This window comes from Ailuropoda melanoleuca, chromosome 19 (genome assembly GCF_002007445.2).
Source record: "Ailuropoda melanoleuca isolate Jingjing chromosome 19, ASM200744v2, whole genome shotgun sequence".
NCBI classification, from domain to species: domain Eukaryota; kingdom Metazoa; phylum Chordata; class Mammalia; order Carnivora; family Ursidae; genus Ailuropoda; species Ailuropoda melanoleuca.
The window spans coordinates 12,245,061-12,270,352 of NC_048236.1; the positions used below are offsets into that span (position 1 = coordinate 12,245,061).

The window sequence follows — 25,292 nt, forward strand, 5'->3', positions numbered from 1 at the left end:
ATGGGGAAATTATCAACGCCATTATAAACAGTCCAACCATAGTCTAGCCATGAAAATTTTGCCAATAAATCAGGACATTAAATCATTGGATGAAATCTGGGGGGAAAGAGTCAGTTACAAGAGGACGAGCATAGAAATGTGATAATTTATTAAAAATAATTGCAGCTAAAGTAGAATCCAAAAAACTAAAGGGTAATACCATTCGGCTAACAATATTTTAAAGCTAAAACCTTGACCATGTTGGGTGAGAGTCATCCTATTGAGACTTATGCTCTGGAGAGACCGGAAGGTTGACACTGCCCCAAAGTAGAAAATTAAAACTTTGGAGCACAATCCATAGAGAAGACCATCAAAGCAGCTTCCTTTTTTTTCTGTGGTCAGAGATGGCTGCTCTGAATAAATAATTCTCTTAAGCCCCACTTTAGTGGGAAGATGTAGGGATGGTTGGGGAAATATCTGTAAACAAATCTTGTTGGTTAATATTTGAATTCCATACCTGTTGTGAAAGTCCTTACTCCAAATTTTAAAATAAAAGGTAGTTGGAGCTATGAAATTGCATGGATTCTCCAAGAAACGGAGGGGAGATGAAGGAAAGTCAGTTTGACTTTGTAGAGAAATGGGGGAAAGAAATGGCCGTGAAAGAAACATGAACAAAATGAAATCACTTAGCAGGAAGAGAAGAATAGAGTAGCAAACAGCAACAACAAGAAAAGCCAAGAGCTTCAGAAGGTATTTGCAAGCAGCAAACACATGAAACAGTACAGAGTGTCCAGACAGAAAGAGAAATGTGTGACCAAGCACACCAGTAGGTCCCCTCAAATAGATAACAGTTTGGATAGAGCTGGGTCAGTAGTTGTTACTTTTCCTGCTTTAAATACGTCTCCATTCCTGAAAGGTTGGAATATGTAAAATATCTTTTAAATATTTAAGCTGTTGTTATGATCTCTTAGTTTCCAGAATTTGCTTTGTCTCACGAAATGTCATGAAACAAGCTTCTAAGAATTTAAAATAGTAGTAAGGATACAGAAAGGGTTGCTATTCAATGGCTAGAGCACTGTTGTTTCATAAGCAAATTGATGTAGCCCAGTCCCAGAACTCTATGCCCTTTTATTTGGATTTGCTTTATATCATTTTACCCTTAATAATGATTGTTCAAAACAAGTTCACTGGCGTAATAGTTTGATCTGATTATCAGTCTGAAAGCTGAATTCAGAGCAGGGAAGGCGAGTCTACTGGTAAAAGCTCTAATTGCTTCAAACTACTACACTGACAGAAGTGCATCTTTTATTGCATTCAGAATTCATGCAGTGCTCAAATCCTTTCAAAAATATTTTATTCAGTGAAACATTAGTGTGGTTGAAATTCTAGTATTTCCTCAAACACTGTTATATTTGTCCCCAAACATTTGAAAATGTGCTAATGAATGCTGTTGTATCAAATGTTCATAAAACCTACATATAAACTTTATATGATAGAATTGCGTCATTTTTCTACTAAGAAATCTACACATACCTTCTGACTGTAGTAGCGTGTTTGTTTCCAAACCTACTTTAAAAATGGGAGAAAGAGCTTGCATTTCAGTTGTTTTGGGAACTGTGAAGGACTAGCCACTGTCTTAGTTATATCTATCGTAATTCTAATGATGCTTTTAAAGGGGAACATGACATATGCATGTTTTTAGTGTTGTCAGTAAACATCATTTGGTATCTGGAGAAAACGCACAGAATACTCTCAACAAGCTCTTCGTTTCCAGGTAGGAATAGCCCACTACAATGAAATCAGGAGTTTCCTCCATCTCCATTCTCCCGATCTCGTTAAGGTTTGTCATATGTAAACTTAATGTGATGAGCAGAACATGCACTTTAAACAAATGAGTAATTTTTGCTATTAAAACTTCACAAACTTTGTTAGAAAATAGTGGTGAGCTTGCAGAGCAAAGGATATATTTTTAAATTTTTTAAATTTAAATTCAATTAGCCAACATATAGTACAACATTAGTTTCATATGTAGTGTTCAATAATTCATCAGTTGCATACAACACCCTTCATCACATCATGTGCCTTCCTTAATGCCTATCACCCAACTACCCCAAGCCCCTACCCACAGCCCCTCCAGCATTCCTCAGTTTGTTTTCTAGAGTTAAGAATTTCTCATGGTTTTTCTCCCTCTCAGATGACTTCCCAATCAGTTTTCCTTCCCTTCCCTTATGATCTTCTGTGCTGTTTCTTACATTCCACATATGAATGAAACCATATGATAATTGTCTTTCTCTAATTGACTTATTTTGCTTGGCATAATACCCTCCAGTTCCATCCACGTCAATGTAAATGGTAAGTATTCATCCTTTCTGATGACTAATACTCCATTGTGTATATATACCACATCTTCCTTATCCACTCCTCTGTCGATGGACATCTGGGCTCTTTCCACAGTTTGGCTATTTTGGACATTGGGGTGCAGGTGCCCCTCTAGATCACTACATTTGCATCTTTGGGGTAAATACCTAGTAGTATTGCTGGATCCAATTGCTGGGTCTAGGGTAGTTCTATTTTTAACTTCTTGAGGAACCTCCATACTGTTTTCCAGAGTGGCTGTGCCAGCTTGCATTCCCAACCAAAAGTATAAGAGAGTTCCCCTTTCTCCGCATCCTCACCAACACTGTTGCTTCCTGACTTCTCTTGTTTGTGAAAGCTGAGTATTGTCAGAGGAAGAATGTAGTAGTTAAAATCTCCAGTTCCCTATCAACTTGGTATTATTGAGTTAAAAAGTGACAGGACTACAGATCTCAAAGGTCCTTTGAAAATCTAATCATTTGGTATAATTCCCTTCGGGGAACACACATTTTTTTTTTAAATTCCTTTTTCCATTCTTTGGTTTAATTCTTTCAAACTGGAAAAGTCTCTCTATATAACTGTTTTTGCTGAGAATTAAGTGAATTGCAACACATAACGCCTTCTGGAATATGCCTAACAACTGCACTGATGTTTATTGTCAATATAAAATTATTAAGGGAAGGGACTTTATTTTCCATATCACTTGTTCCTGAATCAAGAACAGTACTTCACACTGAAGTGCATGAATTGAACTCAAAGAAGCTTATACCTTCCTTGTATTGCTTCATTCACGAACTATAATGCAGTGTAAAAACTCAAAATGGCAATCTTTTAACTAAGAGTATTAATGAGAACCGTTCCCCTTAACTGAATTGTCCTGGAAATTGTTCAAGTCACTTAGCAGGCCCAAGACTCAGTTTACCTGAGTGTAAAATGGGTTGATTGGATTAGATAATCTGTAATATCTCTCTCACATGCTTTGCAATGTCAACTGCATTTTTAGAGAGATATTTTAGTGAGGACTGGTGACCTACTAGAAATTTCTCATATTAAGGGGCCTCAGACTACAAGGACCTGTACTATGTCTTCATCCCAATAATTTTTTTTATATTCCAACTTTTTAAAAGGTTTTATTTATTCATTTTCGAAAGAGAAAGAGCACAAGCAAGGGGAAGTGCAGAGGGGGAGGAAGAGAGAGAATCCCAGGCAGACTCCTGGCTGAGCGAAGAGCCAGACATGGGGCTTGATCTCACAAGCCTGAGACTGTGACCTGAGCTGAAACTAAGAGTTGGACACTTAACCAACTCAGCCATCCAAGCGCCCTCCAGTTTTGTTTTTGTTTTTTTTTTTAATGAGCTTAACATTTCTTATGGAGTATTAGTTTATCTTTAGGCCTTGATTTAAAAAGACCTCATTCTTTGATGTCAGTAGAATCCAGGCAACTGCCACAAAGTGTGACTAAATTTGGGTGCAGGAGCTAACACTTACTCTTATTTCTAGGTCTCTGTGACCTTTTGAATCGTCTTCAGTGACTGAAATTCCTGTGAGCATTAATAGGCTTTAGAGAGATACAGATGTCCTCTCCCAGGTGGTCATAAGGATGACAACAAGCTGAGAGGTTCCCAGAAGTATAGTCACTCCCTAAATTCTTGGCACACTTGTGATTTCAGTTAAAGAAGATTCTATTTTCCATTATGACCCAGTCTAATGTGTTTATCTGAGAGCTTCACTGAGGTAGTTGGAAAATGCAACTGGGAATTATGAGGAGATAAAAAGGAAAATCAAGGTGTTAGATTCCTTTAAACAAATTTTTAACAATCAATTTGAAAGACTCTAGGAAAAAAAAATGCTATGTATAAATTAAACCCTGCATATCTACATTATATACATGAATGGTTTTCTAAACCAAATCTGTGTCTAGCAGGGGCACCTGGGTAGCGCAGTCCTTAAACGCCTGCCTTCGGTTCAGGGCGTGATCCCGGTATTCCTGGATCGAGTCCCGCGTCTGGCTCCTCCGCTGGGAGCCTGCTTCTTCCTCTCCCACTCCCCTGCTGTGTTCCCTCTTGCTGGCGTCTCTCTGTCACATAAATAAATAAAATCTTAAAAAAAAAAAATCTGTGTCTAGCAATAAATTGGGCGGAGAAAGACAGCTTGTTAGCTAAGAGCAGGGGTCAGTAAATGATAGGCTGTGGGTCAAATGCAGCCTGTCACATGTTTTTGTAAAGAAGTTTCACAGAAACACAACCATGTATAGTGGATGGCTGTTTTTGCCCTCAACAGCAGCATTGGATGGTTGCCATAGAGACCGTATGGCCCATAAAACCTAAAATATTTATTCTTTGGCCCTTTGTAGGAGTTTGCTGATCCTTGGATTAGAACCTTGCTGTTGTCTTATGATATGAGTCTGAGCTCAGTGTTATATCCAGAGATAGATGCCAAATTCCAGGGAAACCTATCTCTTCCAAGGCTATTAAAATTATTGATAAAATTATCTTTAGCCAATAGTGAAGGAAACACTAACTTTTTAATTTTTAATTCCAATTTGCAAATAAAATGTCACCAAATCATTTTCATAACAAATAGTACATTAATTAAGATATGAATGGTTTAGTCAAAACCCCACCCTGAAATGCAGGTGTCACAGTGTACTAACGTATCGATTGCTTTTCCCAATTATTTCTTTTCACTCCATGGTCTGTGCCTCCACTAGTCTACCAGAGCATTCTATTAGCTAATCGCATGCATTCTCTTTATTCTCTGATCTTCCAAGCCAGCTTCAGTCCTCCTGTGTTTTCTTTCAGAAAGGTGTCACTTTCTTCCCAATCCAGAGAGAAATATCAGCTTCAATCCTCCTCACTCTCCTTTACCCTCACCTTCTCATATTTCACAATAGAATTCCCTCTTAATTCTGTTTTTTGGCTTCCCTTCAACCTATTGCCTTAACCTTTTCACTGCCTTTGCTCTGGTCAGATTTATGGAATTATTGCAGTATGTTCAACAGTGACTCTATTCCAGGCCAGGCCCATGCTAAATTCTCTTCTCCCGAGCTGTCAAAATTTTCTTTCCAAAGATTAGATCTAACCATTTTATTATCTATTTAGAAATGTCAGTGGCTCCTCCTCCTTGGTTAGAAAATAAAATCCACACTCTTTAGTGTGATGTTCAAGGACTTCAATAATCAGATCTCTGTCTAAAATATTCTTTCCTTCCCCTCCAGCTTACTAACTCCTTTTTATTCTTAAAAGACCTATGTCAGGCATCAGTGTTTGCAGGGAATTTTCCCTGGCCATCCGTCCTCCTCCAAACCTAGGTCAGCCTTCCTTATTCCCTGTTCACCCAACACGCTACAACACTCTGCTTATGCTGTCCATTCCCGTGGGAACACTCAACTAGCAGGCAGGGGAACAGCAAGAAAAAAATCACTCTCAGGAGCAGAGGATTTTTCCTGCAGAGTCCTCATGTGACAACACTAGCAGCTCACAGGCACAGCCAGTTTATGAACAGTGTGGGACATGTCCTCTGGCCTCCACAACTGTTTAGAGAGGAAGGTGGGGGTGATGGTCCACAGAGGAGTCACCAGAGACCCACATTTGGGTGTTGAGCTAAGTCAGTAGTGTTTGCATCTGAGAGTAGGAGGAACCAAAAGTCACTAAGGCTCCATTTTTATCCCACACCTCCTACCTCATCAGGTAATTGTTGAAATAAATTTAAGTTAGCATTCTGCCCCAAACTACCTTTCAGCCTCACTCTTCAGCAGTCCTTTGATTTTTCCCTCTTCTGCTGGCATTCGCCAAAAAAACCACATTGAATTATTTTTCCTAATGCACACACTTTCGATGCTGTGCTTTTGATCCTATTTTACCTCTTCCAGGAATACTTGATCTCCTTTTTTTACCTCTCAAAATCGTAGTCACTGTGAGGTTTAACTAGCTCAAAGGCCATCTGTTCTCTTATTTCTCAAAGAAAATGGCTTCCTCTTATGTGCTCATTGGTTCCTTAATCCTTCCCGCTAGCATATAAATTATTGCATGGTATTTTATATCTTTGTATCTCTATTCCTGCTGTATTGCCTGCTTTTTATTACCTCAGTGCCTGGCATGGTGCTTGATATATAAGAGAAGTGCACTCTCTCTCTCTCTCTCTCTCTATATATATATATACACACATACATACACACACATACATATATACCTTTTATTACCTCAGTGCCTGACATGGTGCTTGATATATAAGAGAAGCGCTCTCTCTCTCTCTCTCTCTCTCTCTCTCTCTCTCTACATATATATATATATATATGTATGTATGTATATACACACTCTCTCTATATAGATATCTATATATATGTATATACACACACACACATACATATATACATATATTTATAATTATTGAACTGAACCTGACACAAAGTGTGAGTTTTAAATGGCTCTCAAAATGCTTTTATGGGTGATGCCATTTGCTCAACCACTTTAAATCACTGGTGTTTGTTGTTGTTGTTAAATTGGGAGGAGATTGTGAATTCACTCTAGTTTTCCAAAATATACTTCTCAACTACCTTTCACAGCTTTTCTGTGCATTATCATTCAGATGAGTCTCTTTAAAGCAGCCCTGACAGGTGGTCTTGAGAGACTCAGATTAAATGGGTGTTTTCATGCACTCACAGGGAAGTTCTTAGCTTTGGTTTATTACTGACACCAAATCCATTGAAGGCTTTTGAAAAATTTACTTGTCAGTTTTATATATCAGTGAATTATCTTCCTTTCAGAAACATTTATTAGAAGCTCCAAATATAGTGTATGTTGTATATGTCTTGTTTTTATATATTTTTATAAGTTATTTGCTTATGCCGGAAAATAAGATTTCTGATATTTAATTTTAAATCCCAAATACAAAGAACAGCTTCATAGGCCCAATGAGAAATAAATTGGATATGATCTCAATGAATGTCCCTTTCTCTGGGGACTGATGGCATAGAATTTTACCAGCTGTCTAAACTCACCTTGCTCTTCTTATGATTTATTGCTTGTGTGGTATGTCTCCACTTATAGGATGAAATGAGCTTCTCTAAAAAACAGCTACAAGTGATTATTAAATGAAATGCAGTGCAGACTGACAAGATCACTTCTGAATTCTCTAGCTTTCTTGTATCCCAAGACTGATCTTTGACATTTATTCAATTGCCTTTTAAACCTGGATCTTCATTTGTACATTTTCAATTCCCAATGAATAAATTGACACAAATCTGTCAGCAATTGGCCTCTTTGAAGCTTCTGTTAACAGCTGCTAGAAGCAGGTGGACCCATAAACAGTTGAGAATATGACAAGTCATCCCACTACTTTGCCGTTGAAGGTTGGCTTGGCTTTGAAACTTCCAACTGCCGTGATCAAAGTTAAAATAGACATGTATTGAGTTGAGGTTTTTAAATGTGGAATTTTACACATTACCATTCCTTTTACCCTATACTTATTTAGTGCATCTGTAATATAGGATGGTATCAAATGTCAAATATAAGTATTATGGTATTATGATAAAGAAGAAATGACTATCAGTTTGGATGATTGACAAAGGGAAGACTTCATTAAGGAGCTGAATCTTAAAAATTGACCAATGTTTATTCCTTCAGAAGGGAAATAATTAAACATGTATTTTGTACTATGTACTTCACCAGTCAGGCAACAGTGACACATAAGCAATGCATACCCTTTGCCTTTTATATATATACTGTTTTTATGTGTTTTAAGCTACCACACTCATTTATCTGTTACTTAAGCTGCATGAGTGTTCAAAACATTCTTGTTCCTCTGTAGAAACTGAAGTACATTTTACACTGTCAATGCATTATAGAAAAAAGAAATGCTGTCTTTATAGGGGTTTCCAAAGAATTGTTGAAGAAGTTAAGTATTTTAGATTAAATTCCATATGTGTCCACAAAGGGAATTTGTCTTTAATATTGAACAAGACTAAGTAACCATTTGCAGAGTTAATGAAGAGTATTCTGCCCTGATGTAAATGTTAAGATTGATAATATCATTTTAAATAGACATATCAGGATTATAAAGGATTTATTGGAAAGCTAATGGAGAAAATTCCATAAAAACAACCATTCAATTTTGTGAACTTCAGCTATCTATGAGGTGTATTATTTATGAATATTGAGCTTGGGAGAAAGCATATTAATTTGACATGGAAACAAAGCACGCTAAAATGCAAAATACTTATTTTTCTAGACTCATTCTAGAGGTTAAGCTTTGTAAAACACTTTGTAGAGCCCAGAGGAATCAGAGACAATGAGAATGATGTCTCAAGCATCACATTGTATAGAACATGATTGGGAAGATGAAAATCTCAACAGATTAATTAGAATAAGTCAGAATAAATGCTATAATGGCAGCACTGGATAGACGGTGTATGTAGAGAAACGAAGAGCAAAGAATATTAGAAAACTGGAAGCATGTGGACAAAATCCCAAAGTTCACAAGTGAGCAGATACCAAGTATAGAGTTGGGGAAAAGAGTTCCTGTCTTACTCATAGAGAAAATGTCCAGCCAATGCAAATTCAAAACTTGTTGTTGACAAAGGAAAGACTGTATAATTTTATGATCAGCTTCTTCATCAGTCAAGGCTTTCCAAAGAAACTGAGCAAATAGGGCATAAAATTATTAATGTAAAATTATTTCTTGTAATACCTACTCACATAAGTTTTTGCCAATGTACTTACTATACTATTCTAGTTCTTTAAAACAGGAACATTTTAAGCTTTACCAATATTTTAAAATGAATAATCTAAAGGATCATTTGTTTCAACAACACTCCAGCTAAGTAAAAAATACAAGTGCAGTGGATATTCCTAAATAAGATATTAAATTGGCACACACCTAAAACACAGAGTGGAGTACCTGACACATTACTTTCAAGTCATGTTGATAATAAAAGAGATGAAATATAGGTGCAAGTGTTATAAGTCACTAGATGGTGGTTTCCCACCATCATAATGACAACACTGAAAAGAGACGTATTTGGTAGGTTGAATACAAAAAAAATATAAATGAAATGGAAACAAAATGGGGTTGAAAAGTCTATCAGCTTTGCAAATTTCTGGTACAGAATATCATATTCCTTTCCGTACTCCCTTTACCCCCTTCTAGAACTGCTCACTCATTTCTATTTCTCTCCATAAAGAGATTCCAAACATCTGCCTATAGCAAAAACATTCAGAAACACATTCCCACCAAAAGCAGTAGAAATGCCACAGATATTACAGCTCTTATACCACAGACAGCAAGTGCCAGATTTGCTGTATGATGGTTATAGGATCAATGAGTGGGTGGATCAAAAAGACAAAAGCAGCTATGGTAAGAACAGGAAAAAAGAAATCAAATATGAAATTAACAGAAAAAAAAATATATAGACTCAAACTTGCCGAAATATCACAATAGCAACAAGTTGAAAGAAGGGCCAGTAGTAGACTCTAGTATCAAAAAATTTATACATTTCTTCAGTTTAAGTTAAAACATTATCTAGATCTGAATAGTCAAAATAGTAATTAAGACTAAGAGCTGTAATTAAAATTCAGATGCTTATCATCCAATATTCAATTTTACTTTCACAATTATATATGTGTATTTTATGTATCAATATTGAAAAGTATATAAAATATATAAAATATTGCATATGTATATGTGTGTGTGTGTATATATATATATATATATTTTTTTCATTGTGCTAGATCTTGGTGGGCTACAAATCCAGTGATGGACTTAACACTGGTTGCAGTCAAGAAGATCATAATCTAGTTGGGAGTTGAGGGTAGGACCATGATGATGGACGCCTAAACAGAAACTACAATGTAATGTGACACATGCTCTTACAGAGTTAGATGTAGCAAATGCTACATCTGTGCACATAAAGAAGCAGGTGATATCACATACATCAGGTGTCATTTCCATTGGAGTTTTAAGGATGCAGTTATTAAATGTACCATAGATCATTTCACTCAGTACCTTTTCTTATGACACTTTCCCAGAATCTCTTTTAAATTGGTGTGACCAGTAACACAATTACAACCCATGGGACATAAGGAGAAGTTTGTTGGGAATTTATGGGAGATAAATTTGCTCTCGTGACTAAGGCTATGCCCTCTTTTCCACTTTTGTTTTCTTTATACATCTTCTGGTCTGGACTGCAGGAAGAATGGCCAAGATAGACCACCAGCCATATGGTCCAACATTAGAAAAGTTAGGGAAGTTTTCCTTGCTATATCAAATCTCTACACAACACCAGCAACTAACAATCAGACTTACTCTTGTTGCATATGAAGAAGTTAACCCCTATTTAATTAAACCACTGTAGATTTTTTTCTCTTGCATGTGAACACTTGTAACTAATCTATAGGAGGAAATGAGATCACTTCTAAAGGATATGTTGTGGAAAAAAAAAAAAAGCTGGATCAGGCAATGGTGTCTGAGAATTGCACAGATTGGAAGAAGTTGATGGTGATGGTTTTGTGAACAATAGATGGTTTCTTGCAGAATAAATATTCGAATATATCAATGCTCTGAAATGTGGGTAAAAGTGAAAAGAGGCTTTTAGATTTGACCATTAGGGAGCATCTTCATTTGGACAGAGTAGATGATAAGTCAAGTGTTGTTGGAAATCAGATTGCTGTACATTAAATAGCAAATGGGAAATATGAAAAAAATGAGGGTGGAATGATAAAAGTGCATTATTTAAAAGGGCAGAAAAAGGAGAGTGATGTTTTTTGGTTGTTTTGGTTTTTGTTTTTTTTAGAGAGAGAGTGCAGATGCCCACGTGGGACCAGGGGTGGGGGTGGTTTGTGGAGGGGGAGAGGGAGAGAGAGAATCTTAAGCAGGTTCCACACAACCCTGAGATCACAACCTGAGCTGAAATCACGAATCGGACGCTTAACTCACTGGGCCACCCAGGTGCCCCGAGAACAGAGGTTTTTAGAGAAAAACAATGTTAAGGAAGTCTTCTCTAGTTTTTGGGTATGCTGAACTTCACAAGGAATGGTCAGTATAGAGAATAGCAGTAAGGATAGAAGATCAGGGAGAAGTGGAAGATAAACCAGGCCAAGGGTAGCATGGAAGGACCAGAAGCCTAGCCCCCCAAAAGGGAGGTATCCACGTCCTCTGGAGAACACAGGATAAATGTAAATATGGGAAGGAAACATACAGAGAGAAAACATTATTAACATTCTTTATTTCCTTTGTTAAAAGATGTATTTGGTTTCTTAGGGTAAGCAGCTAAAGGTAAGGTATCAGGTTTTAGGGATTGGTAATGGTTTGCAACAACTAACTGAAGAAAAGAGAATGGAAACAGAATTCCAGAGGGCCAAGTAAAGGGTTGCCAATGTGGGCTGAGCAACCAGCTAAGGCTGTCAGCTGTTGGTTCTCCAATGATGCCTAGACTCCAGACACTGCTGCCTGTTCCTACTCAGATATGGGTTTAGGGCAGATGCCCACAGGTGGTTTCTCCTCCTCTGCCCTCAACTCACATCTGTATTAAAAAGAAACAGTTAACAATACTATCAAGTGCAATTTTGGAAAAGGTGAAGAAATTCTAGAACCTGAGGGGGCTGGAAGAGAGGAGTGTGGGAGAGTGGTATGGGTGTGTGGGGGAAGAGGTAGGCCTTCCTTTCTGTTTTGCTATCATAAGGGGCTTGCTTGGGGTAGGGTGGTACAGGCTTCCCCTGTCATGGCCCTACCTCTTGCTGTTCTTAGGCTCCTCCCACCCCCAGAGCCACACAATTCAGCAAAAACTTCAGTATCCCCAGGAACATACTCCATCCTGTAGCTTCATATTTTCTCTCTTAGGCATTTGTAAATGTTTAAAAAATGGTATAGGTTCTGAATAAATAGTACATCAACTCCATCTGCTTTTAATATATGTGACACACATATCTATACATGGATTATATTTTTCCTAGTTTATAATTTTTTTATGTCATTGCAGAAAGAAGGTCCAAAGTGAAATTAGCATTGAATAAGAGCATTGGTAACTTTCAAAGGAAATTATTTGCATATTTAATTATATTAAAATATGATTAGTGTATTTTTGAAGTACTATCAAAGCATAGAATTTAAAAATATATTTCAGGCTCTTAAGGGCTTCAGAGTCTATGGCAAGAAAGGGAATTCTCTTTACATTCTCTTTAAATATGTTCTCAAAATGCTTGGTCATCACAGCTCGTGAATCCCCTAATAGGTTTCCCCAGGGCAGATGATTATTCTAGGGATACAGAGCATCAGTGTTTTTGTTGTGGTTTTTCCCTTAGTGAATAACAGGGAACTTTTTTAAAAGAAAAAGCAGCTCTTCGGAACTGTATTCCTAAATCTGTGATCCTATCAGACGTGGGCAGGGCAGGAGTGTCCCTTCCTCAACTTGGAATTAGTGAGAAAGCTGTCAGACCTGCTATACTTGTCTACATTCTCATGCTTAGGGCGTCTCCTTACCTCATCATTCCGCCCTCTTTAAAAAATCATCTGAGGAAGCCAGAGTGTGACTAAGGCCATATTCAGTACCACTAGAGATTTTGCTGGAAACCCAGGAAGCAATTATTAAAAACAAAGTCCCTGATCTATCTGAGCAACAAACTGGTAATTCAGAAATACTGACCCAATAAAGTCTCGTCTTGCCTCATCTTCCCATCATGTGGGAGGTTTTTAGGTCACCTTGGAAGAGTGGCTTTGAGATGGCTGAAAGATGAATGAAGCGGGACAATTCAGGCTCAGAACAATAAGGAGCTTTCTTCCTTAGAACTAGAACTAGAAGTTTCAAGCAATGGAAAAATAAACTCTAGGTGTCTTTGGAAGTAGTTGCTGATGAGCCCTCTGTGAAGGATTGCTGTAGGATTGAACCAAAGGAATTCTAAATTTCTGTCCAGTTTGGAGTCAGTACGTAAATATGTTGTCCAACATTTCTCAAGTTTTATTCTCTGTGGGAAGTTAATATGCTTAAAAAAACATTCTCTAGTTAATTTATATTTGGGAAACACCGCAAGCCATGTTCCTTTTTCAGACATATGGTGCACATTAGAATGTTAAATCTTTTGAGTAGGCTTGTATTTTAACGAATGTTTTCCAAATGTTTCTAACCACAGAACTGGTTTTTTTTTTTTTTTTTTGCGGGGCAGGGGCAGTATTTTCAAGGCTTATAGGAGGTAGTTTTCATTGTGTTTTGCTTTATTTTTTGCAAAGTTCTTGTCCTTAATTTGGTAAGGACACCAGACAGATAATATAAAGTTTTTAGAATGATATATTGCCCTAATAATATATATTTTCTATGATAAATAATATATATTATTTATATATTATCATAAATAATATATATTATTTATGATAAATAATATATATTTAGTATATATATTATATAGAATGATATATTGCCCTAATAATATATATTTTCTATGATAAATTCCAGTAGTCAGAAAACACAAGACCAGCTCTTAAAATGTGTGTGTTTATATATCAAGTTATCATGACTTACTTCTAGAATGAGATTCCACGGGTGCCTGGGTAGCGCAGTCATTGGGCGACTGCCTTCGGCTCAGGGCGTGATCCTGGCGTTCAGGGATCGAGTCCCACATCGGGCTTCTCCGCTGGGAGCCTGCTTCTTCCTCTCCCGCTCCCCCTGCTTGTGTTCCCGCTCTCACTGGCTGTCTCTCTGTCACATAAATAAATAAAATCTTTAAAAAAAAATAAAAGAATGAGATTCCATATATTATTTATCTTCTAAGCTATGATACATAATTCAAAATCCTTTACTGTAAAGCCCATAACTTCCTGAAAGCTGGCATGGGGCTCAACTAAATCCTTTGCTCAAAGGGATGGTGATGTTTTTGCCTGCCCAGAATCATTGCACCTGGGAGAAGGGAGGGGTCGTTTTTTCAAGGTAGCCACACACCCTGTTATTGTAAATGCTACTCATGAGTGATGGTGGCAGTCATTTCAGCCATAAAGCAGAAATACTGGTGAACTTCATTTTAAGGATCTTATGCTGATGTAGATCATGAATCATCTGCTTCCTTAAAAATGACTCTCTAAAAACAGTATGGTATCCTGAATTGGGTCCTAAAACAGATCAAGGACAGATTAAAAAAAAAAAAAAAAGTAAAATCCAAATTCAAGTCTATAGTTTAGTTAATTGCATTATAACAATGTCATTTTCTTTGCTTTGATAAATCAACCATGGTCAGGTAAGGTGTTAACATCAGGGGAAGACAAAGGGTAAATGTGAATTCTAATATCTTTATAAATTTTCTGTTAATTTATATTATTCCAGAATTAAAAAAAATAAATCTAATATGAGGAAAGAAGTATTGGGTTTGTTTGCTTGTTTGTTTCAGTGATCTTGGGAATCATGTGTTTTCTTTTCAATGGATTAAATATGAGCAAACAATATATAAAGAAATCTAAAAACAAAATAAAACCAAAAACCCTGGTGAACTGTTAGTTCTTAAACATTAGAGGTTGAGGGAGGGAGGTAATTTTATTCTTGGTACCAAAATTCCTCTTAGAGAAATTTCTCTCCTGTTTAAGTTTTAAAATTTTTTAGTAATATAGCTTAATAAGCCTCATAAGACAGAGCATAAGAACATGGTCAAGGCAAAAAATAAAAAACAAAAAACAGTTAAGGGAGTCTGCATGACATTAAATGAGTTTGGGATTTTTAGAGGAAGGGGAGAAACAAAGACGTACTAAGCAGATAAGGGAAAGAGAGAGGCTAAGATCCAATGATACCACTTGGGTAGTGAAACTGCTCAGGATGAAGCCACCAGTGAAAAAATGCTCAGCAACAAATGGCCAAAAGCCTTTAAGAACCAATGTCAAATATTTCACATACTTCCAACATTTTTAGCTACTCCATAAATCTCTCATTTATCTAAATTTTCAATAAAGTCAGTCGTTTGTGTGTTTGGGTATTTGGATGTTTATGTTTGAGGGGAATGGATTGGGAGGTCTGGGTAGGAAGTAATGAAAAGGCCAATTCATTTAACAATTCCTTTAACAATTCAGGTAATCATGAGCAGTACAATTAAACATTTAATGTTCATAAACTCAGAAAAAAAGAAAAAGCTTTACAGCCGAGGTTGACAATAACTAGTTGAATTTTAAGGATAGCCTTAGTCTTACAAAAGCCACTGACAAGGAAAAAAAATAATCTTATCAAACATTTTAAGGAACAAGAAATTCCAGAGAGCCATTTAGACTTCTTCCTGGTCACAATAAAATAGGCTATGCTAAATTAATATGGGCTTGACTGTTAATCTCAGTTATCTTTATTTTTATAAACAATTGGGTTTTATAAGTCAGAGTAAAGCATTTTGTGCATATTGTTCACAGAGGATACAAAATAGCCAATCAGATGTGACCACCAAACACCATGTTTACTTCTATAGTGTTATAAAATATTTTGAATTGGTTTCTGAAGCTGATGAGTAATTGTTTTTTTACCCCAAACATCTGAATTTCTGACTTCCCTTTAAGAAGTCAAATGAGACAACATCGAGCCCACAATTCCAAATGCTAAAATAGGTGGAAACTGCACAGAGGAGTCTCTCATAGGACCAAGCATGTGCTTTCTGGTTCTCAACCATCCCACACTCCCTGTGGCCTTGCACTGGGGCCCACTTCACTCATTGCCCTGCCTCGCCATGTGGCATTTAAATTGGCAACCATAGCCCTATTATAGTAACATCCCTGTTGAAATAAACAAATTTTAATTTTAGCAATTTGCACATAGTACCCCACCCAAGATATACTACATTATTTAGAAACCATACTAGAAGAAAAAAAAAACTTTGTTTTTTTATTTAGACAGATCTTTGTTTTTTTCTACCTTTGAGATACAATCGACACATAACATTGTCTAAGTGTAAGGTATACAATGTATTGATTTGATACAGTTATAAATTATAAAATAAGTACATTGTAGCATTAGTTAACACCTCTGTCATGTCACATAATGACCAACTTTTCTAAAAAAATTTTTTTAGCAAGTAATCTCTATGTCCAACACACAGCTCGAACTCACAACCCCAAGATCAAGAGTCACATGCTGTATGGACTGAGCCAGCCAGGTGCCCCTCATAATGGCCATCTTGATGACTAAAACTTCCACTTAGAAGCAGCTTCCATTTTGAGGACTTTTCTTCCAATCTTTGTGCTATGCATTTAGTTATCTTTGTATGTCTAACTTATAAAAATACTGAATATAGCTTTGCATTTTATTATTTTACTTGCTATAAACTTGCATGATCCTCAGTTTCCTTATCTTTAAATGGGGATAATAAGCCCACTTGGCAGAGATTTATGAAGATTAAATGTGATCCTGTATATGAAATCATGATTACGTAGTAGGTACTCAGTAGATAGTCTCCTACTCCTAGTTTCCATTACTACCCAATGACACATAGGCCAAAATTTTGGTTAGGGGGTTTATAAAATAAACTGACATGGAGGGATAAAGTTCAATGTAACATGTTTTTTTATATAAGATTTAAAATTTAGGTTTAAATTCTTCTGCTTTTTTCTTTTTTTAAATTTAAATTCAATTAGGTATAGTGCATCATTAATTTTTGATATAATGTTAAACGATTCATTAGTTGAGTATAACACGCAGCGCTCATTCTTCTGATAGGTGATTCAGGTAACTTGAGTTGTTGTGGCATTGGAATCTAATTCAAATGACTCAATTTCATGACAGAATTATATGTTTTCAATCTGGTCCAGTTCCAAGCTCTCCAGCCTAGAGCAAGTTGAGGTAGGATAGAAGTTAGTAGGAAGATAAGAGCTGCAAACGATGAGAGGAGGCAGTGCTAACTTCGTCTTTTCTCTTTGTGCTCACAATCACACATTTCTTCAGGTTAGCCTGTATTCTTCAAAGGGGGGTGGGCACATTTAGTTAACTGGTGGGGTGTTTTTCTCTTTGTTTTATCCCTTAAAGACTTTCTCTGGCTTATAGAAAATGAAAGTATCGATAAAGGCAAAACTTTCCCAATTGCTTTTCTTAGAGCATGGTAGAATATCAGAAGAGGTATTTTAATTGGAAATTACATAAGGAAGTAATTTATTTGGTGAATAGTTCTTGATGTGTTCAAGCACTAAAGGTAAATAGTTCCATACATTAAATGTAAGGGACTTTGTAAGATGCTGTAGACAGTGTAGCAATGAATGAGTCATGTCCCCTGCCCTCAAGGAGATTGTATTCTAATAAAGAGGTACAACAGTTAACTATACACAGGAAATACACTATATAGATTATGCATGAGGTGCAGAGATATAAAAGAGAGGATTTCCAGCTACAGGGATTAGAAACATTACAGAAGAGACAGTATTCAAGACAGATCATGTTTTCCTGATTCTGATTATGAAGAGAATGGGTGTTCATTAGATAGAATTTGGAAAAGGCATACAAATATTTTCTAAAGTAATTAAATAATAACTCTTACTATTCAGAGATAACTATTGTTGAGCTTTTTACAACCTCTGTTTTTCCTATTTTCATGTATTTTTTTTCAAAATTATGACTGTGGAATACACAGTTTTATATTTTCTTAATTAAAATTATAGTCTGAATATTTTTCTTTGCCATTATATTTCTATAAAATACTATATTTAATCTCCAGTAATACCCACATCCTTTACCTCCAAATGCATATCCTTAATCTAATTGTGAGTGAACATCAGACAAAACAAAATTGAGGAACAATCTACACTATAACTGGCCAATATTTTTCAAAATTTCAAATTCATGAAAGACAAAGAAAGATCAAGGTATTGGCCTAGATTGGAGGAGACTAAGGAGTCATGACAACTAACTACAATTTGGGATTCCAGAGAAGATCCTGGACCAGAAAAACGACATTAGCAGGACAATTGGTGAAACTCAAACATGATCTGTATATATTTTTAATAATGTCATACAAATTAAATGTCCTCATTTAGCTAATAGTACTACAATTATATAAGATGTTAACATTAGTGAAGCTGAGTGAGAAATATACAGAAATTCCACGTGATATTCTTGCAACATTTCTGTAAGTCTAAAATTATTTTGAAGCAGAAAGTAAAAGTAAAAAACAGAAAGTGGGGGCGCCTGAGTGGCTCAGTTGGTTAAGTGTCTGATTTCAGCTCAGATCATGATCTCAAGGTCCTGGGATTGAGCCCCATTTCAGGCTCCCCACTCCTCTTCCCTGCTTGTCCCTCTCTCTCTGCCCCCCCCACTCATGTTCTCTCTCTCTCTCTCTCAAATAAATAAATAAAATCTTTAAAACAAAATGAGACAAGTGAACAAAGCATACAAATCCAAACAGAAAATATGATTTTATGGCAACACAATATTCATCATATGGAAATATTTTAATTAACTAATTCTCATTATTGGCGTTTTTTGTCTTTCCTTTTTGGCTAATAATGATGTAATGATCTTTCTTGACACATAACATTTTTCTGAAATGACAGATGTTCCAATAATATAAATATGATGTAGATGAAGAGGTGAACTCATACATGGGGAAAAAGAAATGACCTGAGAAAATGTGTAAAGAAGCAGCCACCCAGGCATGACCACAATGCCACACGAAGTCAGGTTTCACGGAAGAACAGAGTCCTCTGGGAGAGAAGGTCTAGATCAGGCAAAAGTGGTAAAATAGGTTCATGCTGTCCTGGGCCTTGAGGCCAGTCTGTACTTCAAGTTCTAGTTAATAGATTGAAAGTTGGCCTCCAGATATTCACTTTTTTCCCACCTGATTCCCTCTAATATACATAATATTTGTGATTTTTTTTCAAATAGTTACCAGGAGGGTTTAAGAATACAAACATATTTGTGAGCTAGTAACATTATATAAGGAATTTGAACTCTGAAAACAAGATCATCTACTAGGGCTATACAAAAAATAGCAATTATTCACTTCAGTTTAGAATGGTGAATATTTGGAAATTTGCCTTTAACAAGATGAGAACCAGCTGAAAGTAAGGGCCAGAAATAGATCTACAATCACTGGACTTTGACAGCATGTCCTGAAAATTATTCTTTTTATAATTGACTATACATAGCTGAAATGATAACAGACAAGTACCCTTTACATAGGTGAGATACATTTAATAATCTTACTTATCTTTGATCAACACCTCATCTATTATAAATCATAGATTTGAAATGTATCCCAAACTTTGAGAGGTGTGAATTTTGTGATAGCTATTTTGAAACCTAGTACTCTGAAACCTCAACCTTTAGTTAAAATTCTATGAGCTTAGTTTCAAGTCATTGAAGTCAATTATCTGTTATATAAATATTATATAAAAACATTATCTCTTCCATTAGATTACCCTTCATTGAATTTCTTAACATTGTAACTGGGTTTCCTATTCAATACTAACTTCTGAAAAATTATACAGGAAATTCGTCTACTAGTATTAGTCTGCAGTTAACACTCCAGCAATAAGAGATACAAAATATCTATGTGAATCAATAGTTCTACAGTGCACACACTTAACTTTTAACTGAGCTGTTTTCTTTCTACGTACAGGGTGTTTGATTAAAGCCTGATTAAAGCAGAAACAGGTGGGGCATCTGGGTGGCTCAGTCGGTTGAGTGTCCAACTCTTGATCTTAGCTCAGTTCTCCATCTCAGGGTTGTGTGTTCTGGGCCCACACTGGGCTCCCCACTGAGCATGGAGCCTAGTTAAAAACAGAAGTAAGTGAACATTTCATGTATCTTTCCCTAAAATTTCTCCATCTTTTTCTTCAGAGAGAAAATATTTAAGCATATAATTATCTTTGTATAAATAGATTAGGGGAATGCCTACTTAGTTAGCTTTGAAGACCTCTGGGCAGAACTGCTGCCACCTAAAATGTCCAACAAAGGATGACTTTTAAGGCCAGTCAGCATGCGTGAACTGTGGATTAAGAAGCATTCCCCCAGATCATGGTGAGCGGTGGTTACTAAAGCCCCCCAGCCAGAGACCACCATGGTGTGTGTTCTCCTTTAGTGCAAGAAAGCCTCATGAACTCATCTTTACCGACTTCACACGGGTGGGGATTCCTGTGGTCTTTGGCTGATTGGCATTGACTTCAGTTATTTATCAGAGGTTAGTTCCCTAGCAGTTTAGACCTAGAGAGATAGTTGGAGAGATAGAGAAAGCAGGAGTTAAACCCAAGTTAAATTTCAATATACTTTGACCACAGCCGTCCGTATACAAAAAGGATAAATGAGAAGAAAGAAACTCTCACTTTGACTTGTATAATGACAGAGGAGAGGTTGTGCTAAATTAAGTGGCAGCAACATTTGAGAGAGGTTTGGAACAACCGAACAACCTCATCGTTGCTCTCTAGACATCCAAGTGCAACAGAAAGACAGAATATGATCAGTATAGCATTGTGGACTATATGTGGAAATGAGAGTCACGGTCAGTGCGCCAGTGGCAAAGGGCACAGCTGAATGAAAAAGACACTAGTCTTGGGTTCAGAACAAAGTGATTTTATTCCATGCTTTCACATCAACTACTTAAGTGACCTCAGGCTAGTAAATTTCTCCCCTCTGACTTTCAACTTTTTTATTGGTAACACACACAAAAAAAGGGCAGGGGCTTGCCTAATCTTATTATTGACAGAGTTCTTTGCCTCTAAATATTAGCTGCTGGTGACAGTGCACAGGGTGTGACTTAAATATCAAGACTGGTAAATGCAAAATAGGTACAGTCTGCTAATATTCTTGCTTTCAAATCTGAGGCATAACTGAGTGTTTTAAGTAAAGGATTCCCTTGTCATGCTACTCCAAGCATAGCCATCAGCATCTCCCAGAAGCTTAATAGAAATATACAACCTCAGGGCCCTCCCCCCAGATTTATAGAATCGGAACCTGCATTCTAACAAGATCCCTGGTGACCTGAGCGCAGAATGGGGTTTGAGAAGCACTGCCCTAGATCATCTTGGTCATATGTCAGACTTGCAGATCTCTTGGCAGTTACCCACAGCCTTGCCTGCAGTGCTGGGCACCTTGCAGGGAGGCTGTGCATGCAGTAGAAAGAGGACCGGATCAGTTGATACTGAGGAGGATGGGTCTCCCCCATTCCTGGTCTTTCTTTCCACGTGAGATGTGACTCTTCTGGCTTCTCTCTGCTCCTTCACACCCTCTTCCCCAGGAGTGGCAGAATTTTGTTGGTTAGTTTTGATAGAAAAAAATTGGAGTGCTTAGTTTAGTTTCTGCCTTCTTTATTTTGGTAGCTAGCTGACCACAGGGAGCATGCATTCTCTGCTGTCCTCCAGGGGCCCACCCTTCCCTCCTGGAGAAGGGGTGCTTGGGTCCAGCATTGTATCCACCTCTGACTGGCTGCTTGAGCCCGCCTCATTCTGACTGAAGTTATGAGGCCTATCTAGTGCTCTAGGTAGGCTGCATTCTGCAATGTAGCCATTATTGGTAAAAAGGTAAGATTATCTGTTGTCTTGTTTACGTTGCATTCAGCACTTGGGTGTGGAGAAGGTGATGCAATTATTTAGATGCTCTCGGTAATCGCAACACTTACCAACAGACCGGAATCTTGGTGCAGGTGTTCACTAATAATTAAACCTCTTCATTCACTGGAACTGCATTTCCTTCTCTGTAAAGGAGATGGGTGGTTGGATGAAATCAGTGGCTTCTGAACCTGAGTAAGCCATAAAATTCTCCATGGAGTTGCGAGGATAGTCTCTGAGACAAAATCTCTAGCGGTGGGACCCACAAATGTGCCCTGTGAGGAGGTGACTCAGGTGAGGCAAATCTAGAGATTGGGTTTTTGGATCTCCTGGTTCTTGTACTCCCAAGTGCAGTCTGTGAATTTCCAGCTGCATAGACACTCCCTGGAGTCTTGCTAGAAATGTAGACTACTTGGCCCTGCTCCAGAAGTACTGAATCAGGATCTGCATTTTACCAAGATTGCCAGGTTTTCTTGTACACACATGAGAGACTGAGAAGCCCTGCCTTGAACTGTATTATCTCAATAGCCCTTCCCACGCTGAATTCTATTTCTTTTTCATTGCTCTATCTCTGGTTCCTGGCATATAGCAAGGTGCTCAATAAATATTTATTGAACAAATTAATCCATTCTCTGTTCTGTTCAGTGGAATGTGACAACAGCTTAAACCTCTCGTCATGATCCCATGCATTTATCCCTTAATAGACACAGCAAACAGAGGCACCAATCTATCTTTCTGGTCACTGATAGCTAGAATAACCGTGGATTCAAACTCTTGCTCATGATACGCTCCCTACCCTTCTGAATTCCAATAATAATTTGGTGAAAAAAATCTTCTAGGGAGTCATATTGTTCACCTTCTAATTCTTTCCCTTCCATTCTCTCACCAAATTCGAAGAGTTTTCAGATTTACACTCCTTGACCTCACTCTGGTGTTTAACAGTATTTATTACTCTCGTCTGGAAATTCCCTCCGGTTTGCTTTCATGATACGTGATTTCATGGCTCTCTTGTTTTTGATCACTACTTCTTTAGCTTTTTTAAACAGTCTTCTCTTCCTCTCAATCTATTCTTTATATATATAAACTTTATAGCATAGCTTGGTTATCACTTTCAGAATGAAGTTCTAAAGTCTCTATCATGTCTAAGTAAATCAAGAAATCACTATTTAATATTCATATATTTATTTTATATAAGAAAAGATCAGAATGAAACATCTTACATTAAACAACTGAATCTTACAGTCTGGCACAATTTTGCAGATATAGTAAATGGTTAATAAATACATTTTTACATAATTGGAGCCAACTTTGTTATATGGGAGGAGGAATTGGTGACTGGGGGTGGTCTAGGGCAAACAGTTAACCCTACTAGAGTCATTAAAGGAGCTCCAGATTCCTTAGACTTGCTCCTCCTGCTGATATTGATTCAGGCAGTATGAGAAGAGAACCTAGAATTTGTATTTAAAAATAAAATATTGCCCAGGTGAGTCCAAAGCATAGTTATGGTTAGTATCTACTGATCACTCCAATTCTGTAGGTAAAAATGTCCTTTCAGGACAGATTCAAAAATCTAAGGACCATCATCAAGAGGCTCTTCTATTTTATTCTGTTAGCCAAACATTGAGCAACCAAACAAAATATCTGATATTGTCCAAAAAAGAGAGAGAGAGAGAGAGAGAGAGAGAGAGAGAAATTAGACACAGATACAGAGCTGACAAAAATTAAAGTGGCACAGTTCAACTATTGCTTATTACCACAAGTATGGGCTGGCCTTTGCTCTAACTGAGAATGAAGTTTGATTATAAAGGTGGACTGGTCTAAAATAAGTGAGTTAAACATGTTTCTATCATTTTAAAGATAATTATTGCCCTGTCATAGTATCTAAAGGTAGCATTAATAGAAAAAAGAAAAAGAAAAAACTCCATGTAAAAGAGGAGAATAAAAATACCTTAAAATAATCTATTCTTCATTTGGATTATTAGGCATTATTCCTGAAATAATGTCAAGTCATACCTTTATTCACAATTAGGCTCAGGTCATCATAAAATGTTACTTACATGAGGTAACTGGGACTGAATCCTGAGATCTCCACTTGTCTGTGGTGTCCAGTGAATTTATGGGGCTTAAGCCAGGTGTTCTAATTAATTTCAACAGGTGCTCTCAAACTTCCTTTTGCAAATTTGTTATCAAATAGGACTTCTCTGTCTTGTCAATTTGTGTACAATAACAGACAGTGTTGTTCCTCATGTCTAAAGAAGAGGCAGTGGGTACAGCTGCTTAGCGTGTGTGGGAATACACAACGTTTTGTGACATTTGCTGCAGGACAGGTTGTGCCTGTTTACTGAAAGACCAGTGGAATATCCTGGCCCTCAGCCAATGCTCATTGACTGTGTTCCTAGCTGTTTGTTCAGCAGATCACCACTGAGCTCCATTATAAATAAATAAATAAAAAAAAGATGTGCCTCCCTGTGTCTTTCTGTTCATGAAGACCTGTATTTGGTCCACTTCTGCCCTGAATTCAATACGCTGTTGGCCAACCCTATGTCATGTCAATACATCTGGGAGGAAAAAAACCTTGAGCCTGTGTCCTACCTATGATGAGCCTTTAACTCAACTAACTACAGTATGATAGTTTAAAAAAAAAAAAAATGAGGGACTGACCCTCCCCTAGCCAATTAGCATTGCATAGAGCAGGGTCTCTCAAGGTGTGTGTGCTCTTGGACCAGCTACATCAGCATCATTGGGGACTTGGTAGAAATGCAAATCTTGAGCCTCACACCAAACATACTGAATCAGAAACTCTGAGGGGGGCTCAGAGCTCAACAGTCCATGGTATAACAAGCCCTTCAGGTGATTCTGACGAACAGTCAAATGTGAGAACCTCCTGGCAGAGAAACATTTATTGACTCATTGTTTTGGTAATTTCTTGATAAGCATTTATTATTTCCCACTAAGAGCCAGGCACTACCATGGATATCAAGGTGTTGGAGGCAGAAAGAAAGTAAAACAGGACCCTTTAATAGGGTTGTTCTAGGGCTCAACATTACAACATTGTTTCTAATACTGCTACCTGGATCAGAGCTGGTGGCCAAAAGAATGAGAGCAATTGATTAGTTTGATTGGCTCAACCCAAAATTAACAACAAAACTGTAACATTGCACCAAAAAACATTCTTTTCCAAGAAGGAAGACAAAATGCTTTTTTGAGAAAGTAATGTCCAAGAACTACCCTGTAGGATTGCACTGGACATAGTTCCATCAATGAGAATATGGAAGTAAATATTTTTAGGAGGACCATCTTCCATTTTATAATGTTTAACATTTTATAACAGTCTTATTTTACATATATGAATTTTTATGTATACTTACACATACACGCACAAACACATTCTACTTTTAAATAGTAGGCACTATAAGGATCAGATATGTGTTGCTTTGGGCTGCACATTTAGTTGGTGACAAATTAGGGTCTAGAACAGAGACACT

At 37.1% G+C, this 25,292-nt stretch overlaps 1 long non-coding RNA gene across 1 annotated transcript; it reads right to left on the reverse strand.

The window, feature by feature from the left end:
- Nucleotides 1–13,986: 13,986 nt before the first annotated feature.
- On the reverse strand, nt 13,987–24,056 carry LOC109490209. Its single transcript, XR_002143488.2, has 3 exons — nt 23,865–24,056; nt 21,879–21,953; nt 13,987–14,017 (listed from the first exon to the last, which is right to left on the reverse strand). It is a non-coding gene; the product is annotated as an uncharacterized LOC109490209 (long non-coding RNA).
- Between the last annotated feature and the right edge of the window lie 1,236 nt (nt 24,057–25,292).